This window comes from Miniopterus natalensis, chromosome 13, assembly GCF_054644295.1.
Source record: "Miniopterus natalensis isolate mMinNat1 chromosome 13, mMinNat1.hap1, whole genome shotgun sequence".
Taxonomy (NCBI): domain Eukaryota; kingdom Metazoa; phylum Chordata; class Mammalia; order Chiroptera; family Miniopteridae; genus Miniopterus; species Miniopterus natalensis.
In genome coordinates, this window is record NC_142093.1 from 10,549,841 (window position 1) to 10,568,478 (window position 18,638).

General features: G+C 48.1%; 1 protein-coding gene across 1 annotated transcript in view; it reads right to left on the reverse strand.

Moving 5' to 3' along the window:
* The window catches only part of DTNB (dystrobrevin beta), a 136,232-nt gene extending 133,582 nt beyond the window's left edge, over positions 1–2,650 (reverse strand). The window contains exon 1 of the mRNA XM_087823408.1: positions 2,607–2,650. The gene's annotated coding sequence lies outside the window, so the exon portion shown is untranslated. The remainder of the gene's footprint in view (positions 1–2,606) is intronic.
* Positions 2,651–18,638: the final 15,988 nt, after the last annotated feature.

An 18,638-nucleotide genomic window follows, 5' to 3' on the forward strand; every position in this document is an offset into this window, starting at 1 on the left:
GATTGTGGGTTCAATCCCCAGTCCGGGCATGTATGGGAGGCGGCCGATCGAAGGTTCTCTCTCACATCAATGTTTCTCTCTCCCTCCCCCTCTCTCTAAAGTCCTTGGGTGAGGATTAAAAAATAAAATAAAATAATAAAATAAAATAATAAAATAAAATAAAATAAAATAAATAAATAATGGGGGTCTGCAAACCAGCCTGAGGGAACTTTCTGGGGTGATATAATTCTCTATATCCTGATTGGGACAGTGGTTACAAAATACACACATTTTCAAAACTCATCCACTGTACGTGGATATCTATGCATTTTATTATATGTAAACTATATGTCAATAAAGTTGATTTTAAAATAAATATGTATTAGCCCTGGCCGGTGTAGCTCAGATGGTTGGGCATCATCCTGGGCACTGAAGGTTGCCAGTTCGATTTCCGGTCAGGGCACATGCCCAGGTTGCAGGCTCAATCCCTGGTAGAAGGCAGCCAATGTTTCTCTCCCCCTCCTTCCTCTCTCTAAAAATCAATTAAAATGTATATATTTTTAAATAAATATAAATTAAATATCCTTGGGAAAACACAGAACAAGGCACCCAATATTACAGGACCCAAAACAAGTACAAGAGATGCCTACTGGATGCACTCTAAAGTACAAAGTAATAAAACTAAAGAGAAATTGACTTCGTTCTTCAAGGCTGACCACATAAGGCCAAATTTGGATTAATATGACCCTTATTTTTTATTATGAGGATATATAGGTCCTGAGAAATTTCTAAAGTAAAGGGTAACTTGGCATTCTACTGGTTCTCAGCCTAATTTTCTAAGTAGAAATTTTGTCTCTCACGCACAGTGGACACTCAAAAACCCTGTGAGTGCTGCTTTAACTACATAACCCCCTTCAAAGGTAACTCCACTTATGTATGATAAAAATCCTCAAAGAACTCATAAAAGGTCAAGTTTTAATTTGGCAGACAAAGTAACCTAACAGGCACTGCAACCCAGAGAACTGAAACAGCAGACTGGAGCTGGAGAGTCTAGAAATCCAACCAAGGCAGAGAACAGGCAGAATTCCAGCCCATACAGAGGAGCAGAGATACATTTGTTCTCAGTAGAGACCTACAATCCAAGAACCAGGACAAAAGTAAAATTTAAAAAATTTTAAAGGTGTTCTCTAGAAAAAAGTATTCTTCAAGTGACAGAAAAGAGAGGAGCCAGAAAGGAATGATCTGAAGCAATGGCCCAAGGAGTGAGTTCTGACAGCCAACCTGCAATAAAGATGTGGAAGTTGGCAGCAAGGCCACAAGAAACCGCAACTCCATCACCTGAGCCATTGTTTTCAATGCCCAAACCTATGAACCCGGGTTACCTTACATGGCAAAAAAAAAAAAAAAGGAACTTTAGGACCAGGGGAAGTCCATCAGCCATCCCTAACACCAGAGTGATTCAATACTGCTCTGTATAATATACAGCAAAACCCTGCCTGGTTCATTCATTCAGGCAATAAACATTTCTTGCATGACTGCTGTTTGGCCAAGCACTGCTCTTGTCACTGAGGATTTAGCAGTGAATAGTCATGGAGCTTAATAATAGGAAGGAAGGGAACTTCTTTTCTCTTTTCAAATTTTCTTCTTTTTCTCTCCTTTTAAATGTTACGTGGAAGAGCCTTCAAGACTCTTATGTTTCTCCCACAAGCTTCCTTGACCCTCCTGCTTTATTCCCAAACCAAGCAATTTATGGCCCCAATTTCCCAATACTGGGGGTGGGGGTGGGGAACTGAGAGGCACCTAAAGTGAGTAAGGTGTGAGACGAAATTCAATGCTGCTTCGTACTTCATACGCGTACCTTCACAAACTGTTAGCTCCTAAGCAGCAAATTAGGGTTGTGCTGGACACTATTTCGTGGCCCCAGTGCTGACCATGGTTCTCTACCCACGGGAGCCAGCGAATCAATAACCGTTTGCTAAGAATGCTGGCACGTCCTAATCCCAAGGCCCGGCACAGGGACTGAGCAGCAAGCACTCGCAGCTGGTCCTCTCTCCTCCCGCCACACTTGCCTCCCAAGGGTGACGCGGTGCGCAGGTTCACAGTTAGGCGCCTCAGGAAACAATTTTGGGGTGATCTGAAATAAATTCCCTTCCCTCTGCCAGGGCCTGCCTGCCTCACCTGCCCTCTGCCAGGACCTGCCTCCTTTGCCCCCTTCAGCACCGAACGCGGAGCCTGCTTCCAGCGAGCCGGGCTCCAGCAGCATCAGCCCAGCGCCCGAACCCCGGCTCCTCACCCGACGGCCACAGCGCGCTCGGGACCCCGGAGACGCCCCTCCCCGGCCCGGGGTGCAGAGCCCGGCGGCGCCGGCCCGGGACTGCGCTCCATCCCCTCCGCTCGCCCCTCCAGGGACCGGAGCGCGGCGCCGTCTCCCCTCGCAGCGCGCGCGGTGCAGCGGCCGCGGCTCCCCGCGCGCCGTCTCCGCGGCTCCCGGCCCTGCACCCACGCAGGCTCCCGAGGTCCGGGCGCTGCGTGGGCTCCTCCCGTTCCTCGCGGGCGCGAGGCTCCAGCACCGCGCGTTCCTGCCGCAGCCGGCGGCCGCCGCCGCCGCGAACCCCCGCCTTACTCACTTCCCGGGCGGCCCAGGGGGCGTCGAGGTCTCCCGCGGCCGCAGCCTCCCCCGCCACCTCCGGCCCGGCGTCCGCGGCTGAAGCGGCAGCGGCGCCCGCTCAGGCCCTGGAGCCGCCCCCGCGACGAACGTTCTCAGCGCCCGGCTCGCGCCGCTTCCCGGCCCGGCACGCGCGGCGAGCCCGCCCCCAGAGCGAGGGCGCGAGGGCGCGAGGGCGCGACGGCTCGGGGCTGCAGGCGGGCATGCGCCTCGGGCGCGCGCGGCTGGGGCGGGGCTTCCGCTGCGCCGGGGCGGGGGCGGGCGCCCGGCCGGGCCCCGCCCCCTCAGCCCGGCGGGCCCGCCCCCCACTCGTCGCCGGCTCCGGGAGCGCAGGGAAACGTGCCCCCTGGGGGCGCCTCCCGCGCGCTCCCCGCGCGCCGCCGAGCGGCGTTTCCACTCCGCAGGTATTTCGCCAGGCCAGCTGGGCGCCCCGCCCGACGTGACTGCGAGGTGAAGAATGCAGAGCACCACCCCGTGAATCATTCCTCGCGCCTCGAGCACGAGATCCTCCCCTGAGTGATTTTGCGAAATTAATTCAACCCGGCCAGCGTTTCCTCAGCGCCGACTCGGTGCCGGGCGCCGGGCCAGGCGCTGCGCGGGGGCCCGTCCGGGTCACGGCCCCGGCCTGGACGAGCGCGTAACTCGGGGCAGCCGCCGCGTAAACAGCCCCGTCCGGTGACCCGAGCGCGGCCGGTCGCGGCGAGATGCTGCGGAGGCCGCCGGAGGGAGGGATTCCTTCCGCTTGGACCTTGGGGACAGGTTCCCGGGGGAGGTGGCGTTTGTGTTCAGCCCTGAAGGAAGAAAGAGGCTTAGGAGACGGGGAGGGCATCGGAGGCCAGGAAGAGCGTTCCCGTCTCAGCATCAGCTTTTTTCTTTTAATATTATTCGTTTCTGATAGAATCCTTTCCAGACCATGGGAAACATAGGAGATGATTCCAAATTAGGAACGGCTAAGCTGCTTTCATGACCCAAAGAATCGTTTTTCTCAGCGTTATTTAAGGCAGAGAACAGCAGCGTCCTTCGAGGACTGTTGCGGGAGAGTGACGCGCGTGAAGTCCCTAAGCTTGGGTGCGGCGTGTCCCTGCTTTGGGGAGATCGTGCCGCCCGCCTCTAGGACATCACCTTCCTCCTCCTGTCTTCCGACGTTAACTGCTGTGGTGAAGGAAATGCTGGTAACCAGCTTTGTGAAGTGAGAGTAAACAGAGTCCTGGAGAAAGGCCTCACCTTTCACACAGGAATGTCACGACCATTCTGCACGCTTAGGAGACTTTTCCACTTGTATGCGGGGCCTTGACTGTGTTCTGAATATGCTAAGATACTCAAAATGCAGGTACGAGGCACCTTGTGTGTTCATTTACTGCTCCCCGGGCACCAGGTGGAGGAGGCATTGAAAGGGTAAAACACTGATCCTGTGCTTTGGAGAAAAGATGTGTAAATGATGTAAACTAAATATGTAAATATTGCTTTAAGTATGTAAATATTTGCCCTGTTGATTGAAACCAAGGTAATTTCAATATGTGGACGGAACTGCATTGAACCGTTCTTGGAATTGACTGCTTTAAGTACACTTCCATAGCAGTTCTCCATCTCAGTTCTGCATTTCATCACCTCCCAGGTCCTCAGAAAATTTCTTCCTAACATTTCAGTCATTCTCCCCCCTCTCATTCCCAAAGTCACCAGCTCCTCTTACCTCCTTGCCCTGTTCCCTCAGGGTCTATTCATGGTCGAGATTTCCTGTCCTAAAGAAAAAGGAAGACCCCCCCCCCGCCCCCCGTCACTCCAGGTTGTGCTGCAGTTACCACTCCCTCTCTGTAAATTCTTACACAAACACCTTGAAAGTAGTTTATCTCTGCCAGCTCAGCCGCTTCTCAGTCCTCACCTCTTGGCTCTAGCTTTTGTCCCCACCATGTCACTGCACTTCTCAGTCATTAATGGTTGCTTAATCCTAAATGCCAGTAGAGCTCTCCGTGGTGTTTGACCACACAGAACACTCCACTTTGTTTGAAACACCCTTTGCCTTCACAACACGACTCATCTGCTAACCCCTCTGACCGCTCCTGTCTCCAGGATTCTGTCCTCAGCTTTCATCAAGCCCCACGCATTCTCCCTAAGACGTTTTGTTCACTCCCTGTCCTCATCTGCCATGTATATCAGCAACTCCCAAAGCCATTACCTAGCTCCGGCCACTCATCAGAGTTCTATATACACAAAACCAGACTTATCCACCTGAATGTCCTAGAGACACTTCAGGCTCGACATGTCTAAAACTGTTTAGCATTACTGTCCACTTCAGAAACCTGGGAGTCATCTGTGATTCATTTCTCCCTCTCCCCACCACACTCAACAAGCCTGTTGATTCTCCCCATAGAAAACTCTAGAATCTGTCCCTCCCTCTCACCTAGACTATGCAATAGCTTTTTATCTTTTTTTAAATCCTCACCTGAGGTTATGTTTCCATTGATTTTTACAGAGAGAGAAAGGGAGAGGGAGAGAGAGAGACAAACACCAGTGTGAGAGAGAAGCATCGATTGGCTGCCTCCTGCACGTGCCCCAACTGGGGATCAGCTGGCAACCTGGGTATATGCCCTGACGGATAATCGAACTGATGACCCTTCGGTGCACAGGACAACCCTCTAACCAACTGGGCCAAACAGCCTATAGAATGGGAGTAAAATATTTTCAAATAATATATGTGATAAGAAACTTACATCAAGAATATATAAACAACACTACAATTATAAAACAACCCAATTAAAAATGGGGAAATGATTTGAGCAGACACTTCTTCAAAGAAGATACAAAGATGACCAATAAGCACATGTAAAGGTGCTCAACATGATTAGCTATTAGTAGAATGTAAATCAAAAACACAATGAGATACCACTTCACCCCCACTAGGATGACTATAATGAAAATCAGACAATGTGTTGGTGAGACTGCAGAGAAATTAGAACATTGATGCATTGCTGGTAGAAATGTAAAATGGTGCAGCTGCTCCAGAAAACAGCTTGGCAGTTCCTCAAAAGTTTAAACATGAAGTTATCGTATGACCCAGCAATTCTACTTCGAGGTATATACCCAAGAGACTTGCAAATATATGCTGGCAAAAAAACAAACCTATGCGCAAATGTTTATAGAGTCTTATTCATAATAACCAAAAGATGAAAACGACCCAGAACTCTATCAACTGATGAATGGATTAACAAGATGTGGTAAATCCATTCATGCAATGGAATATTATTCAGTAATAAAAAAGAATGGAGCACATACTATACCATGGATGGAAACTTGAAAACATTATGCCAAGTGAAAAAAGCCAGTCACAGAAAACCACACGTTATATGATTCTGTATAGTGCATGAAATGTCCAGAATAGGCAAATATCTATAGGGACAGAAAGTAGATTTGTGATTGGCGGGGAAGGGGTTAGAGGGATTGAGAAAGGACTGCTGATAGGTATGTGGTTACTTTTTGATTTGATGAAATTGTTCTAAAATTGATTGTAGTGATGTTTACACAACTCTGTGAATGTACTAAAAAACCACTGAATCGTACACTTTAAATAGATGAATTAAAAGGCATGTGAGTTGTGTCTCAGACAATATGGCTCTTTGAAAAAGGGAAATTATGAAACAATCCTGAAAGACACAAAAGTATCCTGGAACAAAACAGTCCTCGGTTTTGGTTAAAACATCTCAACATTGTTAACATGACAGTTCTCCTTATATTAATTTATAAATATGATTCCCAAAAAATATATAAACAAGGTTTTATTCTGTAGCTAGATAAATTGATACCAAGGTTCATATGGAAAAGAAACACTCAAGAATAATGTAAAACACTGAAAAGGAAGAGGCATGAGAAGTGATTAGCTCTGCAGTATATTAAAACACACTACAGGCCATCTTGAATGAAAACGCGGTTGTTCTGGCACAGGATAGGTGGACCAATGGAACCAAATAGAAGGTACAGATATCAGTCCAACTACATAGGTAAATCCACTACCTGATGAGCAGTCAAATGGCTGAGGCAAAGAAGGACTTTTACGTAAATGGTGTTGGGGCAAACTGGACAGCCACAGGCAGCCCATTGTGTTGGTGAGGCTATGGGGAGACAAATATTACTAAAGGTAATGAAAATAGTACAACCCCTATGGAGAAGCATTTGGCAATATCTAATGAAACAATTTGTACGTGTACCTCTCAACCTACCACTCCAACTTCAAGGAATTTACCCAAAAGATACCTTCAAAAATAATATGGACTCTTACATATGTAAGCTTCTGCACTGTATCATTATTTGTATTTGCAGAGTATTGGAAACTACCTAAATACCCAAACATGGGAGACTGGTTGAATAAACTATGGTCCTCACAAATAATCGACTACTAGGAAGCAATAAAAAGGAGTAAAGATTATCTTTATGGATTGAGAAGTGCAGATTGGTAATTACAAAATAGTCATGGGGGTGTAAAGTGCAGCATAGGATTGAGTGATGTTAATTTTCTTTGTATTTGTTTCTATTTTCAAAATGTCTTAAATGAACATGCACTTTTTTTAAAACAGAAAAAATATTTTTAAAAGATCTATACTGGAACCTGTCCCATTTTTCACTCTGCAGTCTGAACATCCAAGTCTTAATTTCCATGGTTAGAAATGAAAGGTAAATGCTGGGGAAGAGCAACACAGTGAGTTTCCAAGGTTGGTTGTGACACCAAGTTTGGCCAGGTAGTGAGCTGACAGTGTTGGGAACAAAGCTGGAGAGGTTGTACAGGGCTGCGTAGGAGGGCCGACGCCTGCCAGCCGAGAGTCAGTGTGGGAAGCAGCAAGTTAATAACAGCTCGAGGAAAATAATTTAAAGAAGCTGCAAACCCATTCCTTGAAGTCACTGCGCTGCCCCCATCCCTCACCAAAAAACCCTAATGACATGCGAGTAAGAATACTGGAAACTAAATACCACAATTCCATCCTTGTATCAGATTATGGTAAATTTACACCATCATGTGTGTCATTCTGTTCTCTGGCACTTACAGATGACATGATAGCACTGGCAAGGGTCCAATAGAGAGTAATTAAAATGACAAGCAGAAAGAGTGTTCTTTACACTCCGACAAGCAAAAAACAAACTCTGGCCTTCAGAGAAAGATGAGAGCTTAGCCGTGATGTTCCAAAGGTGTGCATAGTCAGAACCCAGATACAGTCACCAGATCTTGTAATACCAGCAGTAAGGGGTAGCTGTTGGTGGCCAAAAGAGTCAGATTTGGAAGAAATAAGTAGGAACTGCTATTCTGCACAGTGGGTTGCAATGTGGAAATCCTTCCCCCCAGAGGCTGACTCATTGGTTCTGTCTCTGCCGAACATGGAAGGAAGATGGCACAGAAGACAAACAGGGAGGCTCTGCGTGGGGATGGATGGCCAGAGAGAGGCGGTGCTAGGACAGGGCTATTCTTATTCTCTGTAATAGCTTGTGGGTTCAGAGAGTCTGCGACAGATTGCATGGAAAACCTTTATGAATGAAACTCTAAGATGTACATCATGGGTGGCAGTCGTGTCCTTCAACAAAACTGTCCTTGAGTGCCATGCTGGAGATTTCACTAAACTGCATCGGTAGCAATACTGACCCACTGCGGTAATTTCTGTGTGGTCACAGGAATGGCTGCCATATTTCCATACTGTGGGAAGCTCAGGAGGCCAGAGCTATATGGCACCCCAAAAGATCCTCCAGAATTGCCCCAATAGGCAGCCCAGAGGTGCAGTATCCCAGGAAGGGTATCTCCTAGGCGATGCTAGTTTACGGAAGGCAGATCATTTACGTGGTCCTTTCACATACCTCAAAAGATCAACACATTCTCTGTTGATTAAACTGGCTCAACGTTAGCAATTCCAACTGTTCTCAGTCATCCTGCACTGAAAAATTAGCTACCTCTAGGACCCAGCTGAGATGAACGGAAATTTTTTAAAGTGCCCCCAAGTGATACAATATGTGGCCAAAGTGGAGAACCACGGAGCGCCTCCATTTGTTAAAGTTAATTATTCGGAGAGCTCTGGTTGTAGGGAGAGTGCAAAGGGCATGAGCAAACCAGCCAGGATGGAAGAAAGAAAACAGTCCTGCCAGCTCACTAGTGCCCACATGTGCTCAAATGCTGTCCAGGCTGCTCCTGCAGGGGTGGTTTTTTTGTGTTTTGTTTTGTTTTGTTTTGTTTTGGGAGGCGGGGCACTTAGAATGTTATTATTATATTCCAGAATGTTACCAGACAGACTTGGACATGAAGTAAAAGTCTCTCCGGTCCCTGTTACCCTGTGAGGAAGGAAAGGAGAGAGCTATGCATTCCCCTTCCTCTTTTGGGCTCACGTCAGGGCTCCTCTCTAGAACTGGAGAGAAGAATGCGTGTGGCCAGCAGTGTGTGGGAACAGGAAAGTGCTTTCTTGTCACTAATGCTGAGCTGTTCCATCATTTTGGGTTTCTCAACACTTGATGGTTTCCGTGTCTTGGGGTCAGCCCCTTCTGCTGCGAGTCTCAGCACACTGATTTCGTGGGCTCAGCAGTTCCGAGCTCAGCTCCCTTCTCTTGTTCCCTATGGTGATTCTTTCAGGGCTATGAGGAGTCTCCTCTGGGCCCATCAGGGGCCTCGTGTCCTGTCAAAGGCGGTTCCAGTATCGCTTAGAACCACTGTGTGCCTAGAAAAGTCCCTCCTTTTCCTCACATTGAGATGCTTCCATCTCTGGCAAAGAAGTAGGAGCAAAGAGCCCAAACTGCAAGAAGGAGCAAGTCACCCAGCTGGAACGGAAGGGCCACCCCAGCTCTCGCAAACACGTGGACCACGGGGAAACCCAAGCCCCACGCGCCCTGCGGGCAACTTCCCAGCAGCCACGCACAGCTCTGGGCTCCCCCTTGGGGCAGCCATCCCAGCTCCTTTCTTTCTCCCTTATACGTGCAACCGGACCCTTCAATTGCTCCCAGAGCAAAACCACCTCACTGTGAGGTGAGAACTCTCCAGGGGCTAACTTCATCCACAGAGGCCATCTCGGGGACCCAGATGACGCAGTGGACACCGTCTGATTTGATTTGCTGTGGTTTTTAAACGCATCTCTACCGCCTCACTGATTTATCTCCCCAACTTTTTTAGTGTCCTACCTCCACCATGTGCCTTGTGACCGCAGGTAAGGATGCCAGTCTAGCCTGAGGGAGACTGAGAGGCGTGTGGAGGGAGAGGAGGCGCCCTAGCTGTGGGTCAGCACCTCCTGCCAGGCAGCGAGTGAGGCCAGCTTGGACATTCAGTCACGTTGAACTTAGAGTTTAAGTGCAGCCCTGAGTGGCCCCTGGTGTCACCAGCAGAGGAGCCTCCCCGCTGACCTGCAGAATGAGACAAATAATAATATTTTAAGACTCAAAATTTGGGGGTGATCTGTTACGCAACAATAGTGTACAGAAAGTGGTGCCTGGAAGGGGGTAATACCGTAACAAAAACACGAAGTGTTGGCTTTGGCTTGTGTGGCCGGTGGAGGCTGGAGGGTGGCACAGAGACCGAGCGCAGCCTGGAGGTTTTAGAGGGAGATGCTGCTGGAAGGACAGCCGCCTGCCTGTGTCTTGCAGTAGTGATGTGATTACAGTAGCGAAAGTAGTACTGCCACACTGTCACCTGCAGTAACTCAGAAGGCAGAAAACACATCTATAAACTTGTGAATCTGGCTTGGGAAATTTCCAGGCAGAATGGTAAAGGTGCCAATTGTCTCTCTTCGCAGTTTTAACCATAAGGTAGGGGCAGGAGGAGCCGTTCAGTGTACAAGCAGAATTTAGAAGGACATGGAAGGTGGGAGATGTGCTGGGCTCCTAAATAAAATGTTTCACATTCCCAGTCTCTCTGACTCACAAAAGGGTCTCAAAGCAAGACTGGGCTTCAGGGTAAAGGTCAAATTAAGTTCACGGCTGTGACTCTTTGTTAAGACTGCAGAAAGATTTAAGGCGCTGCCCAGTAGATCCTCTCAGTCAAGAAAAGGAGCTTCTAAGAATCTTAGGTCACTAGGCCGGGCGTGGCTCAGCGGTTGAGCATCGCCCTAGGATCCAGGAGATGGCAGTTCGATTCCTGGTCAGGGCACATGCCGGGGTTGCGGGCTCGATCCCCAGCAGGGGGCGTGCAGGAGGCAGCCAATCAATGACGACTTTCTCATCATTGATGTTTCTATCTCTCTCCCTTTCCCTTCCTCTCTCTGAAATCAATAAAGATATATTTAAAAATAAAATAAAATCTTAGGTCATTGCCCCCCAGCTCTCCAACATACCAGCCCCGCATACCATATACTGAATGGATGTTTTCAGGCCAAACCAGCAAGAGAAGCCGCTCAGCCAGCCCACAGAATCTACCGTGGGAAACTACAGATCATTATCAGTCTAAGTGAAAATTTTCAGGATGGGTTTATAAGGCAGCAGTAGATAAATGCTACACAGGAAGATGGAAAAAGCCTTTATGGAGGAGTTAGTACTTGAAGATCAGACAGGGTGAGTACTTGGAGAGCCGGGGAGCGGGTACTCCTGGCATTGCAAGAGAAGTAGGAGTATAAGCAAAGGCCTGGGGGAGGAGACTGGGCTTCACAGGCCACTTCACATGCCACAGTCCGCAGGAACTACTCCAAGGAGGACAGGAGCCCCTTTTAGAAAGCAGCGCCGGTAAGTCTTTCATTATTCAACAGAGGTGTTGGCTTAGCCATGGGGGCTTAAAGGTCCAGAGCTTTCCCAGCTCCACTGCCCAAATATACTGTGGAAGAGACTCACAGGATGGTGGTGGCCAGAGCACAAACGTGCAGTGTCATTTCTCAGTTGTGCCTTAACAGGAAAGAAGCAAACACCCAAACTGCACCAGCTGGGCATGGCAGAAAGTACAGAGGCCTCGAGGTCCAGAGATTCAGGTTTACTATATATGTGCCATTGTTTTCAAACTTACAGCATGAACACTGTACATAATTTCTCAGGGTCTCATGTCTTTATTTACAAAGTGAGCAGATGTCCTCCAACTCTAAAGTCTAAGGTTCTAGGAAGAGATTTGAATGCATGAATAAATATAAAAGTGCCTCCCACATAAGCAGTCAAACACGTATTGAAGCTGAGAAGGCATAGCAGTAAAATGGACTATGGTAGCACTGAAATACTATTCTCTCGGTGCAACCCTTTTGGAAAGCAATATGGGAACAAGAATCAGGAGTCATAAAAATGTTCGTCCCTTGACTTGTAATTCCATTCATGGGAATTTATCCCATGGGAATAATTAAATATAAGATAAAAGCTATAGTGCATCACCACTAATGTAAAAAAAAAAAAATCAGAAACAATCTAAATATCTCATAAAAGGGGCAAATAAACTATTGCCTGGGCAATATTATAGAGACATTACAAGGATTACTATGAAAAGGGAACCATAGGAAAGTGTTTATGATTTCATAATTAGTGAAAAGGGCAATATATATAATATTGCTATTACTATTTAAAATAAACTATGCGTATGGCCAAAGGCTAAAATGAAACATGTAAATATGGAAACAGTTGTAAAAAAGAGCTGAGATTACAGAGAAGGTTTTCTTACTTCTCATAGGTTGCCCTTATAATAAAGTTATTGTTTCAACCCTGCTGTCTCTCTCTGCTCTTCATGCTCATGACTAATGAGACGTTCCTGTAGCAGCAGAACAGGGGAGCCCGCTGCTCATGGTCTGGGGGTGGCCTGGAGCCCTTCCAGCTGCAGCAGCCCGACACAGGCATGAGCACCTTCTGGTAGCGTCCAGCAAGCCCACCAGGGACCCAGAGGGGCTGACCAGGGGTCCCTATGCTAGGAAAGGATCATTTAGGCTATAACCCCATCAAAGAGGGCTACTCAGGAAGACCCTGCAGTGCCCTGCCTTTTGCCCAAGATGGTTCTGACAGAAGACCTGTAAAATCATTGATGCTGAGCTGAAATAAGGAACAGACAGGGTCCCTGAAAACCCTTGTAACCCCGGGGCATCAGCTCCAAGCAAAACAAAAAGAGTGGCCCCTGGCCAGGTAGCTCAGTTGGTTAGGATGTTGTCCCTGACACACCAAGGTTGCAGGTTTGATCCCCGGTCAGGGCACATGCAAGAATCAACCAATGATGCATAAATAAGTGGAAGAACAAATCGTTTCTCTCCCCGCCCCCCTCCTTTTCTCTCTCTCTCAAATCAATTTTTAAAAAAGGGTGGGTGAAGACAAGATGGGTAAGAATGTAATGAAGTTGAAAGGGAGATTTTTTTGCTGTGGGCTTGATGGCAATGTTGAAAAACCAAAAGCTTAAAGACAGCAAAAAGGATTTGGAAGAGTCGCAGTGAAAAATGAGCGACTGCTTCAACCAGAGCTGGAAAACCTGGGATTTCCAAGCAACACAGAGGTGCCTGTTGAGCTGAGAGCGCGCGAGGAGCGCAGCCAGCTGGCACGGCCGGCGCGGGAGGCTGGCAGCCCCCAGCAGCAGCAGCGTGGGACGGTGATCATCCAGGTGGGGCTGACACAAGCCCAGCGGAAGGCTGGGACGTGAGGGGATTTCAGGAGCTTTCAAGGACATGCTGGAGAGAGCCAGCCCTTGCTGGGTTCCCTGTTTGCCAAGCCAGACAGCGGGGCTTTCTGTGCGCAGGCATGCGCTCCTTGGCTGCTCTCGGGGGGAGACAAAGCAGCTTTAAAGGGCAGGACACTAACAGCTTTGGACTATTTTCCGTGGAATTTGTTTTTTAAGTTATGATAAATGGTACATAACATAAAATCTGCCATTTTAACTGTTTTTAAGTGTACTGTTCTGCGGCATTAAGTACATTCACATTGCTGGGCAACCATCGCCACTGTCCATCCCAGGACTCTTCCATCTCCTCCATGGAAACTCGGTCCCCGTGAAACATGAATTCTCCATTTCTCTCTCCCCCCAGCCCTACCCTTGGTAACCACTGTTGTACTTTCTATCTCTGAATTTTCTTATTCCAAGTATTTCATATAAGTGAAACCGTACAATACTTGTCTTTTTCTGACTGGTTTATTTCACTTAGCACGATGTTTTCAAAGTTCATCCATATTGTTGCCTGAGTCAGGATCTCTTTCCTTTTTAGGGCTGCGTAATATTCCATTGCATGTGTACGCATGTTGTTTATCCACTCATCAGGGAATGGACACTTGGGTTGCTTCTGCCTTTTGGCTACTGTGAATAGTGCTGCTATGAACATGGGTGTACAAATACCTATGCAATCCCCATTTTCGATTCTTTTGTGCATTTACCCAGAAGTGGAATTGTCCATGAAATTTTTTTAAAAAACAATGTGTATAACTGAATAAAAATAGATCAATGCAACTTTGACCAAAATGGGTGGTGCTGGACATTTGAAAGCTGGGTACAAGGAGATCTGGGTACCAGCGCCCCTGCCCGGGCAGGGCTGATGGCACTGCATCGCCCATACTCATTTCCAGAGCCCTAGACTGGGATGTCTGGTTAGTCTTTTAGGATTCAAGGCCTGACCCTAAACACTGGCTATTTCGATTTCGGGAAAGAAAGGAGCCACGCCAGGCTCCCAAAGCCCATTCAGCCGGCAAAAGCACACATGTGGCTGTGTGAAGCATGAGGTACGCAAACAGCTGTGGTTTGGGCACAGATGATAAAAACCGAGCTGGTCATTGGGAAAAATAAAGCCAAGTTTCAGTGAGGAACCCTAGCCTTCCCTTTCTGGTATTATTTGGGCTCAAAGCTCAGGCTTTGGAGTCAAGATAGCCTCTATGCTCCACTAGTCTTAACTCTGTTATCTTGGGCAGGCTATTCTATCTCCCTGATTCTCAGTTTCCTCATCTGTAAAATGGGTAGCTAAAGGGATTAGATGAGATCTGTATGTGTAAGTGCTTAACACAGAATCTAGCACAGGACAGACTATCAGTGAATATCGGTTTCCTTCTTTTCCCATCTCAGTGGCCTCCTTCACTGCCACCCCTCACCCTCTTTTGAACTTCAGGTGCCTAGGACCCCTGTGCTGTCTGGCACCTCCCCAGGTAGTTTGAAGTTACCAGAAAAAGAAAAAGGCAGAAACACCGCATCCTTGCCTCCTAGTGTTGAAAGAAGCCCATTGCAGGTACATACAATAAATCACAGGTTCATACTTTTTATTGGTTGATGAATCAGAGGTCAGCTCTAATTTACAAATACGTACCTGAGTCATCACTATAACTGGAGTTTACTGCGTACTCTTATATATGATTAAATACTATCTAGCAGGATAATTACAAGGCATCATTAAATATATCCTGTAATTCTTAGGTCCCACCCTAGACCTACCATTCTGGGGTAGGGACTAAGAATCTATACTTTGGGTACGCCCCCCAAGGTGATTCCTATTCCTAGGGCTAATGACCTCTGCTTGACCAGCAGCAGGATGATCCCAGGTGCTTGGGCAGGGCCCAGTGGCTGTCGCTGAGATAAGGGCTGGGGGCGCAGGAAGTCCATATGTCACCCACTCCACAACCTCAAGCAGAAACGCCAGCGGCAGCCTTGCTGTCCTGGCACCAACAGAAATTTTACCCTGAGCTGACACATGGGCTCTGGCTTTGGGACCCTGATAGGCCACCATTTGATTCATGTAGTAAAAAGAATCACACTGGCCTCCACATTTTTTTCTGGACATAAGTTTTTTGTCTTTTTTTAAAGGTAAAGCATGAGTTGTACATAGAACCAGGGTTAGTGTCAAATCAAACAGGAGAGTGGTTTGTTTTTGGCTTCCTATTACAACCCCATCCCCAGGGTACCGGGTGGCAGTGGACACCCGAGCCCCTCTCTGTGGCCCCCTCACCACCGCCCTAGGAAGCACTGCGTCCTCTGGCACCTCCTTCAGCTATGTGGCTCCTGCAGAAACCTAAGCACACAACAAGCAAGGCATTAGGCAGTCGATAAAATTAGCATAAAGATTGTGTAGGAACTTAGGAAATCCTTATTAAAAACATTAAATAACATGTATTATTAAGTATAGAAAATATCGACGTCATTAGAGCTGTACAAACACGAAAAACAAAACAGTATGCAAAAAAGTGAAACTTTCGAGAGGGGTGACCATCTTTGTTTCCCTAAGACTTTTTAGAATGTGTTGCAGCGTTACAGTTATTAAAAGCCACCTTTCTACTGGCCCTTTTCCTGTCTGAATTACAGGACAGTAAGCCACAGTCAGGACTGAGGCCTTCACTAACGACCGAGTAGTCACTAACCTTGAAAGGTCAAAAGCCTCCCAGTGAAGCCCCCAGTAGATGCCTGGGCTGAGCGCAGCCTGTTGTCAGCAGCCGGCGTCCAAACAGCTTGTTAATGGCCCCGGGAGGCGGCCCGTGGAGACGAGCGGCCCCTGAGCAGCTGCTTAAGCAGCAGGCCGGGCGGCGCTCTCCCGCCAGCAGGCAGGAGCCACTCCGGGCCAGGTGGTGTGAAGCGCTCGGAATCTGGCTTTTCGTTTGGACCATTTCCAGCTGAGCTACACTGTGCGTCAGTTCACGCCTCGTCCCATGCTCTGCTCCAGCCTCTGCCCGCACATGGGTGGGGGAGAAGCTTCGAAGGGCGGCCTCCTTTCACAGCCTGTGAGGTGAGGGGGGCGGTGACAGGGGCCTATAAATACCCCAGGGTTGCAATGCCGGAGGCTGGCCACGCCGGGGTGGAACTGCATAGACAAGTGGTGGGGTTATACGCAAGGAAACAGAGAAATATTCTTCTGAATGTCAAGTTTTCGTACAGCCAACTGGGTGATTACATCATCTTTCCTTGAGGGAGAGAAGGCAATGGGAGGGAATGCCAGCTCCTGGGGCGTTCAGGAGAGATTTGGAGAACTTTGTTGGAAAGAGCGAGCCAACATAGATTATGCCGTGGGCATGAATGTTGTGACCTGGAAGAGCCCTAGTCCCACAGTGCTGTGGGGTGCCCTGGGGAAGAGAGTTGGGAGAAGGTGAAGAAAAGCATCTTTGTCAGAGAAACAATAGGAGGTACAGTCTCATTGTGATGATTCCCTCTCAGCTTTTAGCTCTTCCGATCCCCAGGAATCCTAAGACTATAAGTACTCCATCATTGAGTTAATTCCAGCCATGAGTCTTAAGAACGGTTCTGTAAAATGGAGGCAATTAACTAAACAGAAAGTTGCTGGCTCACAGAGAACACTTGAAACAGTGATGCGCTGAAATAAAAAATGCAAACATCACATGTAATCTCAAGATTATAAGGTCTGTTGAGGCTTCTTCCTCCTACGCACAGCATCTGTGATTTGAGTAGCTGACAGGAGGTGTGCAATGGGACCAAGCTTTGGCCCTGTTAGCACCATGGTAAGACATAACCTAGGCATGAGCAGAAAAGAGAGGAATGTCTCTACGCTCTCTCTATAAACACTGTAATTCTTAACCCATGGCTACTGGTTTATTATTCAGTAAATGACCCTTACTCACTTAAAGGTGAAGAACCTATTTTGTACACGTTTATCTTCAAAATTTCAGTTCTAATACCCACATAATAAACTCAAGTCAAGCCTTAACATACAATAGTTTCTGAAGAAAATGTAGCACAATATACCAAAACTTATGGGCTGCATCTAGTGCAGTGCATAGAGGGCAACTTATAGCTATAAATGCCTGGAGGGTCCAGCTAGAAAATTAGACAAGAAAATGAAAGAAAGGGCACCCAGATTGGAAAGTATGAAGAAAAATTAATATGGGTTGTTACGGGTTAAATTGTGTCCCCCAAAAAGATATGTTGAAGTCCTCTCCCTCTCCCTTCCTCTCTCTGTAAAATCAATAAAATCGTATTTAAAAAATAAATGAAAAACTATAATTTAAAATTTTAAAATAAATTTTAAAATAGAAATAAATAAACGAGAATGAGGGACCTAGCATTTGAGTTCCTCTGTATCGACAGAATTTGATTAATGAAATAAATAATTTTAATATGTGATATATGGCATGAGCTCACATTATAAAGGGAAGGGGTGTAGCAGGTACAAGTGTTCATATTGTCATATCCCTGCAGAATGAAGCGAGCAGCTTGGGGTGAAGGTTAATGAGTAGAAACAGCGATGTCCTGCCAGGCCGGTGTGTCTCCTCGGTGGTAAACAGCAGCTCCACCTATGTGGGGGGAGGTAAACTCTGTCCCATGCCATTGCCCCGTCTGCCACCCTGGCCTCCTCCCATCACGTCACCTAGGCCTGCTCCCCGTCCAGGAAGAACCAGCCCCAGTCATGTCTGGGGAGGGGCGGGGAGGGCTGGCGTCGCCTGCTCGTTCGGACCCTTTCTCTTCTACACCCCCTGGCTCCGTTGCCATCTCCCAGGGCAGACCTGGCTTCCCCCCTGCCGCGGGATCCGGGGTAAGGAAGATGGGTCACTGTGCCCCTGGCTCCTCCCTGAATTTAAGTGTCTGGGCTTTGACCGTGTCTGCTAGAAATGGTCATGTGCCTGGCGCCACTCGCTGACGCACATCAACTACCGGACTGGTGACCGCACAACAGCCCAAAGCGCACCATTTTTTCAAGGACATGTATAAGGAACACTGGCTTACCCCTGTGCCCAGCTAGCTTTCTTCCCCCAAACATTTGTACATGTGTGTAATTTGACATGCATGCTCCCCCGCAGGCAGGCTGCCCAGCCTCCTGGCTTATCTGACACCAGGCCTCCTGCTCAGGCCTCTCCAGGAGGCAGGCACCGCTCATGGTCTGGTCCCCACAGGAGTGATGGCAGGTTTCTGATGCGGGCCCCGCCTCACCTTGCTCAGGCCGTAAGAGAGGCTGCGTTTCTGCCTCTGCCTGTTCTCCCCAGGCCGGCCCAGTCCTGCCTGCTCGTCACCCTGGCATGCCTGCTGCACTCCAGCTTGGCACAGCTTAGAGGCTGTTGGCTCCAAACCAGATCCTGCTCACTTGCCTCTCCCAAGCCTACACAATTGAGAATATACCCCGACCCCGAGCCATCCGGGGAGCTGCGCCGCGTGGGACTCAGGAACGGCGATCACCAGCGCCCTCTGGAGGGG